We start from the raw sequence: 15,000 nt of genomic DNA, 5'->3' as shown, positions 1-15,000 counted from the left end.
GGCCAGATGAGATCATTAAGAGAAGCTTGTCATTTCCTGTGCCCACACCCAATGATTAAGCAATTTCCTCATCGTTGCTTTATAAGCGGTTCGCCAGACAAAGTTTCTGCCAGACGGGATTTCATTTTTACAACTGAGGCATGGACGATATTTCTTCCGATGAAGCCAACAGCCCACTACAGAGTTGGTAAGTTTGTGTATGCTTTTCTCTTTGAACGATGAAGCAAATGATTATTAATTAAATCATGATAATTCTGATATATATATATTTTTTCCCTGACAGGGCATTGGAAGAAATTGAGTTCACATATCACGACGTGGTTCATGAAATTAATACTCTTATTGAAGAGATCAATGATTTTAGAAGAGAATTGAAAGACATTTTCAATGAGTGGCATGAAGTCTTATCACGTCCTCTCATCTCGAAGGAATTAAACCAATGGTGAGACACGTGTGTGTGCCTCTCTCTCTGTCTGTCTTTCTACCTACCTCTCTCTGCTCTTATTGAAGAGGCCAATGATTTATAATGACTGGTCTCTGATCTCGAATGAATTAAACCAATGGTGAGGCACGTGTGTGTGTGTCTATGTGTGTGTGTATGTGTGTGTGTGTGCGTGTGTGTGTGTGTGTGTTGTTTTCCTGGCTGTCTCTTCATCTATACCCTTGACTTATTTTTTTTTTTTTTTCAGCACTATCGCACAACATCAGCTGTTGAAGCAATCTTGTACAACACATGATTTTCTGGAGGTAAATATTTCTGAATTATTATTAATATCACTCGTACAACACATGATTTTCTGGAGGTAAATATTTCTGAATTATTATTAATATCACTCTCTCTTTAGAATGTCGCCTTATGTTGGTTGCATCATTAGTTTGGACGTGGTTTTGTCAGTACACTGGAATTCATTTTATTGACCTTGAAAGGATGACAGGCTCCTGGTGTGTTAATTCAGTGGTCAACGAGGCTTATTCATATTACCATGTAATTATCTTTATAGAACCTAATTATTATCCACTTTTTGTTTCAAAACAGAATATGGTGTCTGAGTTTCGAAATCACAAGGCATCTGAAGAAGATTGCTGGGAAAGATTGTACATTCTCGCAAATGAATATTTAATATTTTCAATATTAATAAATTATATTTGTTTTGTTTACAATTACTTGATTCTGAATTACAAGAAAAGAATAAAAGAGATGTAAAGGGGTGGGGGGGGTTGGGGGGAGGGGGTAGGTGCGCTCCCCCAATGACCCATCACCCCCTCATCCCATCCCTCCCCTCCCCATGTGTGTGTGTGGGGAAGGGTGGGGGTGGGATGAGGGAGGTGGTGGGTCAAAGGTGGGGGCGCACAGGGGGATGAGGGGGTGGGGCTTGTGTGGGCGGGGCTTGTGTGGGCGGGGCTTCGGTGGGGGCTTGTGTGGGTGGGGTGTGTGTGGGAGGGGCTTGTGTGGGCGGGGTGTGTGTGGGTGGGGCTTGTGTGGGCGGGGGTTTATGTGGGTGGAGCTTGTGTGGGAGGGGTTTATGTGTGTGGAGTTTTTGTGTGGAGCTTGTGTAGGCAGGGCTTATGTGGGAGGGGTTTATGTGGGCAGGGTTTATATGGGCAGGGGTTTATGTGGGTGGAGCTTGTGTGGGAGGGGTGAATGTGGATGAGCCTTATGTGGATAAATGCATGGCTGGAGAGATGTCGGTATGGGTAGATCAGTGGAGCTTGTGTGGATGGGTGGATAATTTTTTAATTAAATAAACATGTTGTGTGTGTGGGGAGCTAATTAACTAATCACTAATTATGTGAATATGATGAATATGGGTGGAGCTTGTGTGGGGTTTGTGTGTGTGGAGCTTGTGTGGAGTTTTTGTGTGGAGGTTGTGTGGAGCTTGTGTGGGGTTTGTGTGGGCGGGGCTTCGGTGGGAGGGGCGTGTGTGGGCGGAGTCAAAAAGGGGCGGAGTCAAAAATTTCAATTTATTGGAGCTTGTGGGGGGGTGTGTGGTGGGGTTTGTGTGGGGTTTGGGTGGGCGGGGCTTGTGTGGGCGGGGGCTTGTGTGGGTGGAGCCAAAAAGGGGCGGAGTCAAAAATTTCAATTTATCTTTGTCTTTTGTAATTCCTGTGAATAAAATGAACCTAAAATCTCTTCCCCTTCCAAATCATATATCTTATAAGTCCAAGGAACCGTATCTATTACATCAACAATTTTAAAAAGCTCGTTGGTCCATCTTTTCGTATAACCTTTTTCAAAATGAGATTTCCACCTATATATTCTTACGATATCACCAACTTTGAACTTAGGTTTTCTGACATTAATCTCTTTTTCATATTTTAATTTTGTAAATGTTTCTGATGGCTTCATATTTGTTGACGTGTGAATCGTGTCATTGTACTTATCCACAATATCTTGAATAAAAGATGACCATTGTTGTGAACCGAGTTGTGTGAATTTTTTATATAGTCTCTCTTTTAAGGTACGATTAAAACGTTCAACAACAACTGCCTTCCCTTCATTAAAGGTACTGTATAATGTAATACTGTTATTTTTTAGAAAATTCATAAATGTCTTGTTATAAAACTCCCTACCCTCATCAGTCCACAATTTTTTAGGTTTTCTCTTACTTTTATTAAATATCTGTTGGAAGGCTAACATAAGAGTATTACCTGTTTTGTTTTTTAATGGTACAACCCACGCATATCTACTCCTCAAATCAATAACGGTTAAAGCATACTTGTACCCCTTATCATTATTGAGTTCAATCAAATCAGCAGACCAGATATAATCTACTTCCTTGGAATAAACTTTCCTTCTCTGAAACTTTGTGAATATTGGTTTATGTAATTCATCAGCTAATTGCTCTTCAGTCTTAATGGCATCATTAGAGCCTATAAGTTTTTTGAATTTCCAAGTCCAAGTTTCAATTTAGCACTGATCATCTTCTTCACAATGAACCGATCAACTTTTTCTCTCAAGGTTGGATTTTGTATCAGAGACAAATTATACAACATTTCTCTATCGGCTTCATGCTTTTCTTCCAACGTTGTGGTATTCCCATAATCAATATCGTGTCTCATGCACACTTCATCAACTCTATTGATAGGCTTACTCCAGGATTTAGGATTGTCTGCCTCATCTAATCTTTTATCCAAGTTTGTGCCTGGGCCACAGAAAGAATACCCTGGAAGATGTAATTCCCTGGTATTCCAGTAGTTGTAAATTTACTTCCTGGTAAAAACTTTTGGATATCTCCTCCTAGTTTGTGTTGGGAGATAAATTGATTTTTTTTGAACCACACACCGAACATATACCTTTTTGTATAACCCTGTTATTTTTACTTTTAATATATGAAATATTTTTAGTATTAGTTTTCTTTTACATTTGAGACAATAACTCATTTATTTATGAGAAAAATTCCTGCAGAGTGCAAAAACCTTTTTAGTTTCCAACATGCACATTTGAATCTTGATTTTTAAAACATAAAGAATCCTTAGAAATGCCTTCACTCTCTCCTCCATTTATTTAAGAAAAAAAAAAATGAAAAACTTGAATTAAAATCCATATCTTGTCGATGCCAATAGTCTTGCCGAAAGTATTGCAAATAGACTTGTCAATTCTTTCTTTTCCTCCTCGGTGGGTTGAGTTATTTTCTGTAATACCCTTAATCTTTTTTTAATCTCACTGGTTTCCATATTTTGATATTTATTTTGTCTCGCTCTTTCCTCCCTCTCCTCCTTCTCTCTCTTCTCTTTTTCCTCCTTCTCTTTCTTCTCCCTCTCCTCCCTCTCCTTCTCTTTCTTCTCCCTCTCCTCCCTCTCTCTCTTCTCTCTCTCCTCCCTCTCTCTCTTCTCTCTTTCCTCCCTCTCTCTCTTCTCCCTCTCCTCCTTCTCTCTCTTCTCTTTTTCCTCCTTCTCTTTCTTCTCCCTCTTCTCCTTTTCCTCCTCTTCCCTCTCTTCTTCAACTCCTTCCTCATCCCTTACTATCCTTGAATCGCTTACACCCCATAGAATATTATACATATATTCATCAGGATTTCTTGTTATTCCTGTATCCAAAATAATTTTTTTTACAACAGGAAACCAATAAAATTTCTTTTGAATTTCTAAAAGAGCCTTACCTTTTCTTAACTTTATAATTTTTTCATTATTTAACATTCTAATTAAATCTAAAGTTGTCGGTTTATCAACATCAGCATAATGCCAATCTTTTATTGAAAATACCTCATTCTTATGTTGTAGAACATATTTATTAAAATACCGAATACCCTTTTCTTGAAGGTATGCTTGGACACAGAAATGATAATTTTCTTGAAGCCTTCTTGCTGTCATTTATGTATTAGAAATATATGTTAGAATAATATTATGGCACGAAACACCTCCCCATCTTCCCATAGTTAAATCATTTTGTATTTCCTTACTTATTATATATAATCCTGTTTTTTCTGTTTTCATGAGATAAACAAGGGCAAAACCATTATTATATTTACCCTTATTAAATTCTTTTATTTGTTGTTTACTAATCGTAGCCCCACAAAACTCATTCTCGATACCAAGTGGATAATATTCTTCCTTACGAGACTGATTTAATTGTTCCAGGTCTTCGAGGTTAATTTTAAATGACCAATTATACCCTAAATCATTCATATCATACCCCCATTGTTCTATTCTCATACAAACGATACGCCCTTCTTTATAAAAATTTATTTTAATTCGAACTGTGAATTCTGTATGACCTGGAGATAATATCAACACTTCTGTATCTTTGGAATACACAGCCGTTTTATTTAAGGATATATATTGTGATAAATCGCTTAATCTCACCAAGTCATTCGCGTCAGTCGGGCTTGGATAATTTTTTAATTTATAAGCATTTTTCATGTTAATATTTTTGGTTATATTATATTTATGTCGTTCAGCCTGTGCCTTTGTGTAATAATTTGATAAATCAATATCCAGTTCTTGAGATAAACCAAAGATAGAACCATCTTTACCAACATAAGTCATTTATATTAGATTAAAAATAATATCATAAAATTTTTTATTTTTGTTGAGTTGAAATAACACATATAGGCATAATTGGCCACAACACTTGGAATTTAATTCTTGGACTTGAAATGTTTGATAAACACCATTCTGTAAGAATTTTATGACTTCAACAGGTGGTGGAAGACCAAAACTATCAAAATAATATTTGTCTTGACTATTAAAAATACAAACCCAATGAGAACCGTTCCCATTATTATCTTCTAAGTTCATAATAATATTCTTTGTATGTTTCGGCACATTTGTTAATTCATCTCTCATACAAATAACCACATTATGAATTTTTAATTTCTTACAATATTTGACAAGTTGTAAATTTGATGTTGTATTCTTTCCAAATTTTTTCAACCACTCATCAATGCTCATTTATTTATTAGAAAGATATAATCCATTACCTCTTTTCGTTAATTTTACACCTGCTTGTGCTATAGAAGAAAGCATATCTCCAACTAACAATCTCGCTTTATCAGGCAGACCTTCAAGTTTTTCAGCAAAATCTACAATTACACCACTTCCACTAATTTGTTTCTCCAACTCTTTGTTATGTCTTTCCAATTCTTTTTGAGCCTGGAGTTGAGCCTTCCTTTCGTTGGCAGTTTTCACCGCTGTTGAAATACCACCCGTCAATGCTCCAACCGCACTTAAACCAGCAAATAAAGGAATTAGAAATGGGAGAAATCCTCCACTCGTCTCTCTTATTGAATATTTTTTTCAACATTGGTTTTGTCATTTTAATTTTAAGTGAGCCAGTGTCATTCAAGATTTTAACCTGTTCTCTTGTGAGAAAAACATCAATTCTTACTGCTCCTTTTCTCTGAATTGTATTAACGTTAATCGTACAAGGCTTTTGATTTTGAACACAAGATGATAGTTTATGAAGATTGATTTGATTAACATATACCCCAGTTGGTACTTTGCCACTCATTTATTTAACAAAAAATTATGTGAGACTAATCATCACACCATTATCTGTATTAATCTGCAATTCTGTTTCTTCCAAAAGCAAACAATATGTATCAACTTCTTCACTCTCTCCTCTTTCAATGTATAGGGAAGTATCCACTGATTAGACTTTATAGTTTCCTTTTGAGCGCTCAGGTCAAACGCATAGATTGTATACAAACTTTTAAATGCTGTCATATCCAAAATAGGTTCTTTATTTCCATTACTTTCACACACCTTTTGGTAAGACTTGTATGCTTCAGCAAAATCATTTTTTTCCCAATTAATTTCCAATCTATCTCGTGGGTAAAATGTTCCATCTAGAGAAACGCGAAGTTGTTTCACCTTAGCATTATCACTCAATGCATTATTCTTATCAGTCGCAGTATCACCATCTGGCTTTTTAAAAATGATCCACAGATATCGTGGCTTTCCTTCCAGAACACCCAAATTCCACGTGTAAGTAGTTTGATTGAGTTTAACGTGTTGACATCTTCTTTTGAGGTATGATACACTGAGTGGTTTCTTTGAGTTAAGTCTTCGATTCAACATCTCTTCTGTTTTAAGATTAGGAGTATATTCACTGATATACCAACTCATTTCCTCAATTACAAATTTATTCTGATCACCAAAAGCACTACCAACACCAAAAAGCAATCGATTTTCATTATCATTCCTTTGTAGTTGAAATCTAATTTTAAGGCCATACAGAACTTTATCATGATCACAAAATCCAAATATACCTTTAAGAGGAACTGCCACAGTAAAACTATTTTCTGCTTTTGTATCATCATTATACATTCCTTTCCTTTGAGTATACCCAGGGTCTGTGTTTGTTCCCGTTGACATATCAGGAATAAAACCTTCGACAGACCCCTTTCCCATTCTATCACTGAATGTATAGAGTGTAAATTTTATCATTTCAGATACAGCAGAGACATAATCAACCGCTTCAACTTCTTGTGTTCCAATATACAAACGCACACTATCAAACATTTTCCAGAAGAAATCATTTACAAGTGTAGCATTTGTGTTATTCCCAGCCTTAGTGAATTTAAATTTACACAACAAGAAACTTTCGGAGAGATTCAAATAGGTTTGTTGATTATTTATTTCAAAACTTTTTGTACCATTCGTATTCCAGTCTGTTCCAGTTATTGCATTTACCTTGAAGTAATCTTCTTTTTTAGTGGAGTTTGAGATAATAATAGTATCATCCAAATCATAGATACTATCAATTGCTTCCATACTTGTATTTATTTAGGAAAAAAAGATGTTAAAACTTTTGAAACCCTGATCCAAGTATTTGAATTATTTTCTGTCGTTCTTGGGGGACAACTGAGTTTTGCCTTTCTTAATTTCTTTTATTGCTTGTAATTTATGAGATTCCTTCTGGGCATCTTTTATACTCTTTACAGCACCTGCAACATTTCCCACAGCAGAAGCAGTTGAACCAATTAGATCTTTATGTTTAAGAATAGTTGAACCAATACCCATGAGAGTATCAATTATCCCATCTCCTCTAAATTGATGCCCAACACCCCTTTGTCTCTTAGGTTTATAGTATCCTCTACCAAGATACATACCTTCACCCTTGTAGTATGGGGAAAGGAACATCCCATCCCCTGTAATTATTTTATATTTTCCCAACTCGTGTTTCCTCACAATAACCATCGTATTTATTTATTGGAAAACTTCACGTAGGTGAATTCTGATGGATATAACTTCTCCATTAAAAGAAATCACACGATTATCTTGGTCGGTTATCCTAAAATTTACTCTGTGTATGGTTTTTCCTGACACAGGTAGATAAACCAAATTTTTGGGTTCCATATTGAATTTATAACCAATTGGGGTTGAGTATGCGCTGAATGAAAATATTGTATTTGTTTTTTTCCCATCATTATAAGCACCATCAATCAAATCACAGTGAATTAACACCGAATTTATTCCTGAGGATATTTGAATGACATTATCACTGTAAAACGTCCCATTAGTTTCAATCTTTTTTGAGGAGAAACCCAATAACTCTCTAAATGAATTATCAATTGTGAAATCAACCTTGTAGTTATTTTTAACTTTAATCGTTGATTTTGAAGTATGTTTTTGAATGTTTATAACAATATTTTTTGGTTCATCACCCTGTTCTTTCATAAGACGAGCAATTTCGGAAGATATTTGAGAAATCTCATATGCTCCGGGTGAGACTGTTATCGTTTTGTATCCACTTCCTGGATTATAACTAAACTTGTCATTTTTCTCGGTTATATTAAATAAGGTATTATAAGTTTCCATGGACAATAAAGATGCCTCATATTCTTTTGTTGTGTCAAGTTGTAGTGGGTATGGGAATGAAGATGTGTGGTCGCTTGTTGTGAAATTGAAACTAAGGATTGTGCTTCTCATCTTATTTAATATGAGATAAAATGTCTTTATATTGATATTTATTAATTATTTTCATGTTCATCAACTGGTCTAAAATGGCTGATGCTTCATTAAAACAATTGTTATTTCCAGCCTTCTTACTGCCTAACAACAATAACAGTCTATTAACTAATTGCGATGGGTCATTTGGAAGAAAACTAACACCTGAACCAAGGATACTTAAAGCCTGAATAATGTGTTTCTCCTTCTCATTCTTCCTACTTTTACCAGAAAGAATAACCTTATAATTTAGAGTGTTCAGCAGATCAATATATACTCTATCATCATTATTTTCCATATCCAATGGTTTATCAATATACTTTGATTCATCCCTCACAGTTGAACCTAATCTTCCATCTTTTGTGAGAAGAAACATTAATCTTGGAGTTAGTTTAACAGGGGGTTGAGCAGAACCCAAGAACCTTAATTCATCATTAAATATCAATACCTTTTCTTGAACAAGATGAAATATTGCTGATTGTTCTGTTGGAATGAGTCCTGCTTTGGTTTTTGAATCCGCTGAATATTCATTGTTTTGAAGAGCATTCACAATATAATCAGGGGTCGATTAATCTCTTCCAGTTGTTGAAATAAACCTTCATCATCATATTCTAATTCTCCTAAATGCTCTAATTCTTCCTCCGTCATTTGACTGAAATCTTTTAACATTTGAAGTTTTTAGGAGTATATTCTACCGTGGGAAATGTGGAAACATCTTTCATTTTTCCTTGGGAAGTTTTTAAAAGTGGTTTAAAAAATTTCTCTTGTTTTCTTTCAAATGCTTCTTCGCCCGTTAGTTTCTGTCTGCGTTTCTTCTTTATGTCTTCCTGCTGTTTTACAACTTTTGAAACCAACTCTTGATGTTCCCTAAATCTTCTTGCTCTTTCTTTCGCATCCATTTATTTATTGAAAAATATCATTTAATATCTCATCTTGTTTCACAACAATATATTTATATTTTTCAGTCGTGTGTTTCATGTAATCCCCAAATTCCTTTTTACTACATAATGTAGAACAATTGTCTCTCCAAAAATTGTTTATATCTATTGAATTTAACTTGAATAAAATAAAAGTATTAGCATTGTTTCTGATGGAACGACGAGGAAGCTGAAAGTACGATTGACTAAGATAAATACAATTACAAGAAGAATGTCTCCCTCTTGTGTAGTAGCTGTCCATTACCGTTTGGTTTCTCTCATTAACACAATCATCAAAGATAACGAGGTTCTTTTTGGATTTATCCAAATCTTGGGGAGACGGTATATCATCCGTATTATCACTCAGAATACAAGTTATCGGTTTTGATTTCTTTTTACATCTCTGTGTATCACAAAATAGTTGTATTATATCTTCAATGTTAAAATCATTTAGGTTTTTTTGAAGTTTAAATAAACCGATTATATCTTCTTTTTGAAGACCAGCATTAAAACCTTGTGAGAGTAGTTGATACTCTGGTTGAAAACTCGACTTTGTGAAAATTATTAAATTATCATAATCTAAAAAGTTGGGAGTGAGGAGCATCTTTAAAAGTAAGCAGGTTTTTCCACATCCACTTGAACCAACTATGAGGCATCTTAATGAATTTGGGAGATTTTTATGGTTGTCAAATTTTATCTTATTTTCCCAAATAGGTAAAAAATCATTCATTTATATATTTGGAAAACAGGTTATTTAATTTATTCTTGGCTTTTTTCGAAATTCTATATTTTATCCTAAGTTCAGGTTTAATTTCAAGATAATCCATTATTTTATTTATGCAATATCTTGTGTTGATATTTCCCTGAAAATCACATCCATGAATAAGATATAACAACAATCCTTTGAACATTTCTCTAATACGTTCAGTTTCTTCCCTTGTAAGGAAAGGTGTGTTCTCACCCTCGTTCTTTACATTCATTTCTCGAATCAATCTTGTAAAGTAATTCATTTTTGGTGTAAATCTAAAAGAATTATTTTCCTTTTTATATTTTTGATTATCATTAATTAGAAGATAATCACAGAATATACATTGTTTATAGGCTTTTGACTCTGTGTTTAATCCCCGTCTTTCACACGCAGGACAATTCTCAAATTTGTCATATGGAGAATCATGGAATTCAAGAGGCTCAAAATCGAGTAAACTATTCATATTTATAAAGTAAAACTTTACTTAAACTGAAATTCATCTTCGATATCATCTTCGATACTTTCAGAATCATCTATACTTTCATAACTATCATTTGAACACAAACTCTCGGTGTCATAACTATCGTTTGAATGCAAACTCTCGGTATCATAATCACTCTCATAATCTTCAAAATCTTCAGTTGAATATTGGCTCATTTAATTAGTAGAAAAAACATTACCATCGATATCGATATACATTTTTTCATTAACAGATTCAACTGCTACATTTTTTATATTAAAGGTAATTTTAAAATGATCCTTAACTACAATTGAACGAAATGTCATTTCACCTGATATATTAACATCCTTTATTTCATCAGGATTTATATCTTTAGGGTTGTTGAAAAAAATACAAATTTCTCCTTGCATATTACAGATGGTCTTATCTTTTCTTTCTAAAGCTTCATCCATAAGGTTTTTATTTTTTGATACCTTTTCTTGTTTCATTGCTTTTTCTAGTTTTGAATATATTGCCAGAAGGAGAGGAGAAACTTTTGTTAGAGATACCTTAATTGATGTTCTTCCAGGTATACTAAAAGCCCTTCCACTGAAGTAAATTGAAGAACTCATCATATCCACCATAATTGTTTTTATCCAATAGTTGTTATATTTATCTTTGTTCAATTTTACATCCTTGACATATTTCTCAGCATCTTTAACAAATGAAGAGATTGATTGAAACTTGTCTTTTGTGTCTTGAAACATTGTATTTATTAAGTGAAAAAGTTGGAGGATAAAATGGTTTTAAGCACAGATTCACCTGTAAAATAAACGAAATTTTCATCAAGAAAATTTTAGTTTAAGCACAGATTCACCTGTAAAATAAACGAAATTTTCATCAAGAAAATTTTAGTTTAAGCACAGATTCACCTGTAAAATAAACGAAATTTTCACCAAGAAAATTTTAGTTTAAGCACAGATTCACCTGTAAAATAAACGAAATTTTCATCAAGAAAATTTTAGTTTAAGCACAGATTCACCTGTAAAATAAACGAAATTTTCATCAAGAAATTTTTAGTTTAAGCAAAGTTTTATTATATAAATATGGTGAATACAACATACTGCGATGTTTGTAATCACGAATATAAACATTATAGAAAACACCTCCGAACCAACAAACACACATTTAATCTATTTCACAAAATATCCCCTCTTGAGTTGGAAAGAAAACATTGTGATACCTGCTCAAAGGATGTTTTGAAGAGTAGTTATAATAGGCATCTTCAATCACAAAAACACAAGAAAAATGAGTTTAAAGTAAAGGGAGACTATTATATTGAAAACACTGATGGGGCATTTAAAGGGCATATAAAAATAAGGATTTTTCAATTTGGAGAACCCGGTCCATCATCAATAGTTGAATCAATTGAAATAGTGAAACCTGATGTTGAAAAATTTATTAAAAAAACATTAAAAGAAATGAAAACTTTAAAGTTTTATATGGGAGTGAAAATGAATATGAAAAGACAAGATGAAGAACAAACTCCTTATATGAGGACAGATCTTCATTTTATAACATCATTTCAAGATTTTTTGAATAGTGGGGTTTATGAAGAACTATCAAGACAAGAGGAGGATGTTGATAATACAGTGGTAGGAAGTGGATTCAATATTAAAAAATCATCTTTTTAGATGTACACATTCTAAAATCAAACCCTCTTAAAGCTTCTTCTTATATTGAATTACCAAAAGAAATAAAACGAAAGAAGGCAGTTGTTAATATTAAGAATAATGATAATAAATGTTTTCTCTGGTCTGTTCTTGCTCACTTACATCCACCAAAATGTAATTCAGAAAGAGTAAAACAATATATGAAATATGAGAATACCTTGGACATTAAAGATTTTAATTTCCCAATGCCACTAACAGATATTCCTAAATTTGAGAAAAAGAATAATCTTTCTATTAATGTATATGGATTAACGGATACAAACAAAGTTCAAATATTAAAAATTTCAAACAACTATAAAAATGAAGAAACACACATTGATCTTTTATATTTTAGTGTTGGAAATAATTCACATTACACATACATCAATAATTTATCAAGATTAATCTCTTCTCAGGTATTCAGAACAGCAAACAAAATATATCCTTGTAAGCGATGTCTTAATTCATTTCATACAAAAGAACGATTAGAACAACATTCAAAATATTGTAGTAATCATAAATCAGCTGTAATTACAATGCCTAAACCTGGTGAAAAGATTTCTTTTGAAGATTATAATAAATCTATCATGCACCCATTTGTGATATACGCTGATTTTGAGTGTATCCTTAAAAAGATAAATACTGCTTCTCCTAATCCAAAAGAACCATATACAAATAAATATCAAAAACATATTCCTTGTGGTTTCTGTTATTATATCAAATCATCTGTTGGAGAAAAGTATAATAAACTTGAACAGTATAGTGGAAAAAATGCTTCACAAGAGTTTGTAAAACGATTAGAAAAGGATTGTATAAGACTAAGTAAATTAATGAAAGAAACAAATGAACCGATGAAATTAACCATAGAAGAAAAATTAGAATTTAGAAAGAACAATATCTGTCATATTTGTGAGGAGGAAATTGAGGAGTCTAAAGTTAGGGATCATTGTCATCTTACAGGTAAATATAGAGGTCCCGCTCATTCCTGTTGTAATCTTAATTATAAATTACCTTCTTTTATTCCAGTCTTTCTTCACAACAGCGCCAACTATGACACACATCTATTTATAAATGAACTTTCAAAAACACCAGGGAATATTTCTGCCATAACAAACACAAGTCAAAAGTATATTTCATTTACAAAAATGATATTCACAAAACCTATAACTCGTATAAGGTTTCTTGATTCTTACAAGTTTATGGGAACACCACTAGCCAACCTCGCATCAAATCTAAGCTCCACGGGCTCTTTTCCAAATCTTAATTCATTCTTTCCAAAAGAGGAAATTCTAACTAAAGAGGAAATTCAGATTAAAGAGAGAATTCAAAGTAAAGAGGAAATTCTAATTAATGAGGAAATGAATGAAGAAATTCTTACTGAAGATGAAATTCTAATTATACAGAAAATTCGAACAAAGAATGAAATTCTAACTAAAGAGGAAATTCTGATTATAGATGAAATTCTGATTAAAGAGGGAATTCTAACTAGAGAGGAAATTGAAACAAGGAATGAAATTCAAAGTAAAGAGAAAATTCTTACAAGTAAGGGAATTTATCCTTATGGTTATATGGATTCATTTATGAGATTTAAAGAAACACAACTTCCTTCAAAAGAAAGTTTCTATAATAACCTTTATGAAGAAGAGATAAGTGATAAGGAATATAAACACGCACAAGAAATTTGGAAATTATTTAAGATAAAGAACCTTGGAGAATATCATGATTTGTATCTAAAAACAGATGTTTTATTGTTAGCTGATGTGTTTGAAGCTTTTAGATCACTCTGTCATAATAAAAATTGTTATGGATTAGATCCTGCCCACTATTTCACAGCTCCTGGTTTAGCTTGGAGTGCAATGTTGAAAATGACAAAACAAGATATAGATTTAGTCAGTGATGTAGATATGCTTTTGATGATTGAGAAGTCTAAGAGAGGTGGAATATCACAAGTATGTTCAAAAAGATATGCTAAAGCAAATAATAAATATCTTCCAAATTATGAGAGTGAAAAAGATAGTAATTATTTGATGTACTTTGATGCTAATAATTTGTATGGATGGGCAATGTCTCAATCTCTGCCTTATGGTAAATTAGAGTGGGTGGAAGAAAAGGATTATGAAAAGGCTTTGATGAATATTGTTATTTCTTCTCAAGAGAAATTGAATGGCAAAGAAGAAGGTTATTATTTTGAAGTTGATTTGAAGTACCCGAGTGATCTTCATAATAAGCATAAAGACCTTCCTTTTGCATGTGAGAAAGAAACCCCAAAGAAAGAATGGTTCAGTGATTATCATAAAAGTTTTAATATTAAAGGCAAATCAACAGAAAAGTTATTAACAACATTCTATGATAAAGAGGGATATGTTTTGCATCAAAGGAACTTGAGACAATATTTATCTGCTGGGTTGAGAGTAGCTAAAATTCATAGAGTTTTAAAATTTAAACAAAGTCCTTGGATGAAAAAGTATATTAAATTCAATACAGATATGAGAACAAATACAAAAGTAAAATTTGAAGGGGAATTCTATAAATTGATGAATAATGCTGTCTTTGGAAAGACAATGGAGAATGTTAGAAACAGGCAAAACATTAGATTTGCAACATCTTGGAAAGAAGCTTCTAGATTGATAAATAAACCAAGTTTTGAGAGAGAAGAGGTTTTTTCAGAGAACTTTTCTGCTATTCATATGAAAAAGGAAAGTATTGTCATGGATAAACCAATTTATATTGGAACAGCAGTTCTTGATTTATCAAAGATATTGATGTATGATTATTTGTATAATGATTTAAAGA

General features: G+C 32.9%; 1 protein-coding gene and 1 long non-coding RNA gene across 3 annotated transcripts in view; one reads left to right on the top strand and one right to left on the bottom strand.

The window, feature by feature from the left end:
• LOC147035088 (uncharacterized) overlaps positions 1–1,192 on the top strand; it is a 2,208-nt gene extending 1,016 nt beyond the window's left edge. Inside the window, exons 1-4 of one of the 2 annotated variants that reach the window (XR_015061269.1) lie at positions 1–187; positions 284–442; positions 690–747; positions 1,037–1,192. The exon at positions 1–187 is cut by the window's left edge and continues 1,016 nt beyond it. This is a non-coding gene — a long non-coding RNA (uncharacterized LOC147035088). Of the gene's footprint in view, positions 443–689; positions 748–1,036 lie in introns of both variants that reach the window. The other variant, XR_015061268.1, reaches the window with a different exon arrangement.
• The window catches only part of LOC147035087 (complement C1q tumor necrosis factor-related protein 8-like), a 69,340-nt gene that overhangs the window by 27,965 nt on the left and 26,375 nt on the right, over positions 1–15,000 (bottom strand). The gene's annotated exons all lie outside the window — the stretch shown is intronic.

Source organism: Eptatretus burgeri, chromosome 1 (genome assembly GCF_056783735.1).
Source record: "Eptatretus burgeri isolate ZD-2024b chromosome 1, Ebu_testis_v1, whole genome shotgun sequence".
Lineage (NCBI taxonomy): Eukaryota > Metazoa > Chordata > Myxini > Myxiniformes > Myxinidae > Eptatretus > Eptatretus burgeri.
Note: the sequence above shows the minus strand (reverse complement) of the source record. Positions and strands in the feature narration are given on the sequence as shown.